Genomic DNA, 4,975 nt, shown 5'->3' with positions numbered 1-4,975 from the left:
CCAATATCTGCCTTGCTTCGATAACCATTGCTGCACTGTAGATGAAGTCTCAGCAAAACTCACTTTCTCTTAGTCTGCTGATAGAATAAAACACTTAAACCTGGGTTCTCACCTGTGTAAATCAGCATCCCTCCTGTGAAAGGGTCAAGCACACTGAGCTTCAGCAGGTGAAGATTTGGCTCTTAATATTGGGCTTGAAAACACTGCTTACCTAGACTTGTATTCAACGATAGCTCTGAAAAGCAAAATGTTTTGAAAGTCTCAAAAATGAACCTGAAAGCAGAACATTTATTACTATTTTGAGCACCTAACATGGATTTGACTTTAAACTGTATGCTGAAATAGCATAGAGAACAGATTTCTTCTTCAAATCTGTTCAAGTTTAGGTATACCTCTCCTCTAAGAAAGGTTAAAAGCTGTTGACATGGTGGCAAGTGGAACATTCCTTTCAGAGGAAATCATGATACTGGGGCAGTACAGCAGACACAGTGCTCAGACGTTTTTCTTTTCTTTTGCTTTACTGACTTGAACGTATGTTGTGTGCAGCTAAAGAATAACATAGATCTAAACACAACACATTTGGGGCATCCCGTTGGAAATTTCCCAGAGAATCCACATCCTTTGGCAACGCTGGGAAAGGCAAGGAGAAAGTTAGAAGAGAACTCCGAAGAGAAGGAAAATTAAAGGTAAAAATGAACATGTGGTGAAGAGGGAGGGAGGAAAGGGTGGTTACAACTCATGTGTCTAGCAAAGCTGTATTACTTGTATGAGAAGCCTAGATTATATCATACAAGCAGTTGCCTCAGTTAATTATTATTTTTCTTAATTTTTAGAAAACAAATAAAAACAGCATTTGTTCTACCAGAAACAGTTGTTACATTATTTAAGAGTTGGAATTATTTGCTTGGTGATGCCTGGTTTTTGGCTTGATTCTCATTCAGCTGGGGAAAATCAGCCTCAATCACTGATTTGCACCTAAACCAGCTGCAGGCTGCTTGCTGGATGACACTTCCAATGGCTGCTTAGGTCCACAGCTGGGAAAAATCAGCCTCACTGAGCTACCCATAAACCACTGACTTGTCTGGTTTTGGGTGAGAGTCAGGATTTAGTAGTATCAGCTGCATATGTCTCTGGATTCCTGGCCAAGGGTGCTGCTTTGCTAGTGTTCATATTGGAGGGAAGCAGCACAGGAGCTTGGTTTCTCCAAGTCTGCAAGGTAACAGATAACAAAAGCAAGCAATGTGTAAGGCTTTGGTCTTTTACTGAATTTTGGTTTCCCCTAAGTTTGCTGTTGGGTTTATTGGAATGATTTTGAACATTTTGTTTTAATTGTATGCTTACAGGGTACTACTTAATTTTTAATTTTTTTCATTGTTCAAATTGATATCGGATAACTTGCTTAGCAACCTGTGCTGGTAGTAATGTTTATGTTATGTTGTAATAGAGTACCACCATAAGAAAGTTGTTTTGTCTTTTATTTTCTTTTCTTGTAAGTCCTGATGAATGATATCTCATCTCTTAGTAGCTTAGTTCTTCTGTTGCGCTTATGAAGCTTTGTAGTTTGGAGGATGTCAAGGGTTTTATCTGGTTTGGTCCCCATATAACATAAGGGGTGGGGGTGGGGGGTGAAGAATGAGTCCTCACAACCATAGATAAAGACAGGCATGGAAAGTAGCAGGGTAGGGAAAGTACTTGAACAAAAAAAAAAAAAAAAAAGCACATCTTGCCAAAGTTTCTACTGCTTTTACGACTGGCTGGGACAGAAAATGACTTCTGAATAATGATATGTGTGACTGACTAATGTAGAAATCATCTGAAATGCTTCTAGTTGGGAAACCACAAATCACAGCTCAATGTGCCCCCAAGTTGTTTTCAAGTTAGAATGTTCTTTTTTTTATTATCATATATTGTTTTGTTTTAAAATCACATCTGAAGGTGTATGTGAAAGGATATGGAACCACAGGTTTTAGAACAGCTGTAGTTAATTATCAGACTGTTTAGATTCTGACTCTAGGAAGTCACTCATTAAAGAAAATACCTTTGAATCTTTCTATATTTCAGTATTTTTCTTATTTTCTTTCCTTTTTGTGAAATGTATGTATTTGTTTTCTGGAGGAATTATTTTCAAAGTGGTTAAGTATAGCACAAGGGAGTCCAGCACTTCAGGTGAGAATTGCAGCTAAAAGAACAAAAGACATGACAATGAACTGTGGAGAGAGCCCAGATTTATGTATCTTTTTTTCTCTGTATCAGCAGGAAAAACTTGACTCTTGTTTAATGTGCTACTTATACGATCTATATTGGATCAGCCCCATCAAATTAAATACTTACCAGAAGCAAAATATGCCAGCCCACTAAAGTGCTGAAATGCATATTTGCAAATAAATCTAAGCAGACATTGGAAATGTTTCCTTGTCTTATATGGAAAGCATAATTTTGATCTGCTGAAGTTGAAGTGGGTGTACTTACCAGTTAAAGGTCTGAAGGACGTAACTTAAGCATTTGGTAGTTCCGTCCTGCACCCAGACGTGTTATGTCCAGGGCTCATGATATGGTGAAGCTCATGATATGTCCCACAGCCATCACTGGCCACACCAGCAGCACAAGGAAATGAGGAAGAGATTAGGTTTGGTAACTACTTCTTTGTCCTGAGACAGAGAGTACTCGCCCACAAATAAATTTGGGATGACGCTAAGTAAAAACCTTTATCTGCAGTTGCAGATCGTTGTTCATCTCAGTACATTTAGCAAGGATCCCAGAGGACTGAGCTCAGCCCTGGTTGTCCATTGCCCCCAGCAGAAGGGACAAGCTTGTCCTGCTCTGGATGAAGGAGAATCTTGTGTCAAGGTGTGCTGTGTTCTGGATTTTGCCCATCTGTCAGGGTGTTGCTTTCCACTGTTGGCTATGTTACTGCTGCTGGGTGGATAATGTGTGACAGGAGTAAACCCTCCTGAGATGTGTTTGGTGTAGGCAGGTATAGTCTTTACAAGCTGTGGAAAATGAGTAGTTCCTGAATGTCAGCACACACCCTGCAGGCACTCTGAGGTGGTGGTGAAGTGTGGAGTGAGGCGTTTGGCAGTGTTTGCTGGGAGCTTCCTGAAGAGCTCGTGTCTGCTGTACTGGTGGCAGGGGAGCACAGGAGAGCTCCAGAGCAGCAGTTGCTGCAGAAGGGGGATGTGGGGCAACTCCAGAGAACAGGGGTAGTAGCTGGGGTGGGAGGAGAAGGTCTCCAGAGAGAAGTGCTGATGGTGTAGGCAAGGTGGGAATTACCCCTCAGCAAAGGTTGGTGAGGTTTGGAAATAAAAGGGGGAAAATGCTCTATCAGGGTATGAACTGTGGACGTGGGGGTTGCTGGATGCCATTGTCACTGTTTACATAGAAGTTTCCTAAAACCCATGTGATGTGAAATGGGGAAACCTGGGTCAGATTGATCCTGGCATGTGGACAGAACAAACGGCGATGGTGTCGGGCTGTTCAGATAGGGCTGTGAGCTGCTGGCTTAAGTCCGTGCTATTTGATTTCCCTTCCTATGTCTGTAGCTTGGCTCGCTCATCTCTTCTGGGCTATGATTAGTTGTGCAACATTTACCTAACTCTTTGACAGGGGGAATGTGCTTTTACAACACAAGAACAGTTTCCTCTAGCCCATTTGCATTCCTGGCTTTGTCTTGTCATTCATGTCAAAATGTCAAGCAGAGAAACATGCTTTCAAATGGAGTTTCTGCAAACCATTTGGATCAATAAGGACTGTCTGTCTGCGTATTTGTAACATCTGCCACAGAGGAATATGAAGCTCTATCAATTCAGTGGCTTAGTAAACCATGTTTTAGTCCTGTAAAAAAAAAAAAAAAAACAACCAACCAAAAAAAAACCCCACAAACAAACCAAAAAAACCCCAACAAAACCGCTGTAGTTTATGTTCAGTGACAGGAAAAAAAATCAGTGCTCTGGGCATTGCAGAGGTCTATTGTAAAGCAAGTCCTGCTTTTTTGGAAAGTAGATGTCTCACCATTTGCACACAGTAAGTACATGCTGTCCTTACAGACCAGGGTATTAATGCATAGATGTGTCACTTTGAGCTCCTGACAGCTCAATGCAGTTGCTGATCACTCCAAAGTCCAGTGCAGGCAACAACTTTGATTATTCTGAGGCAGCACCTGAACAACTCCCAGTGTGTCAGGAGGAGAAACCACCTGCCTGTGGACAGCAGGGCGGGGGGGGGGTGGTGGTGGTGGTGGGGGTTGGCCAGAGCCCATAGGCGTGATGCAGGAAAAGGCTCCCCCATGCTTTGCCTGGTGGGATGTGGAGGATGAGATACACCTCTAAGGGCTGAAATACCACAGCAAGAAAATGGTGGTGGAAGGCAGCGATAGGAAAAAGGTCTCAGAAAAGAGGGAGAGGTGGTACAGGGGTGCAGTCAGGTTAGCAGCTTGCTTAGCCCTAGAGTGAAGCTCCTGAAGGGATGTAGAGATGTTGCTGTGAGAAGCCATGAGGTTGCAAAAGCAGCATGCTACGGTGCCAGCCTGGGTGTTAAGCAGCTGAGCAAGTCCCAGACCTTTAGTTACAAAGCCTGCTTAGTTCCACAGTATTAAGTGCCATGAAAAGTGTATTAAAGCTTTTATTAAGAATTCAAACAGCAGACAGTGAAAGCACGCAAAATGTAAAGTGTTAAATTAGACCGTCAATTTAATTATTCTTTATCACTTAATCCCTTTACCTGTGTGGCTTGTTAAAGGGAAATCCTTCTCTGCCGTGTGGGGAGGTATTGCAGGAGATGGCAGCAGCCCTCTGGGAGGGAGGGAGGGGAACTGGGGAAAGCCATGGTGCTGGACGAGGAGGCTCTGTTGGCAAGAGGCAGACTTGAGCTTCAGCAGGGCTAATGCGTGACCAGAGACAGAGAGGAGACAGCCGTGATGGAGGAGACAACCTTAGCCAGCAGTGCACTGACCCTGGCTTTCCAACTCAGTCTGGGTGGC

The sequence above is a fragment of the Falco naumanni genome, chromosome 9 (genome assembly GCF_017639655.2).
Source record: "Falco naumanni isolate bFalNau1 chromosome 9, bFalNau1.pat, whole genome shotgun sequence".
NCBI classification, from domain to species: Eukaryota; Metazoa; Chordata; class Aves; order Falconiformes; family Falconidae; genus Falco; species Falco naumanni.
Note: the sequence above shows the minus strand (reverse complement) of the source record.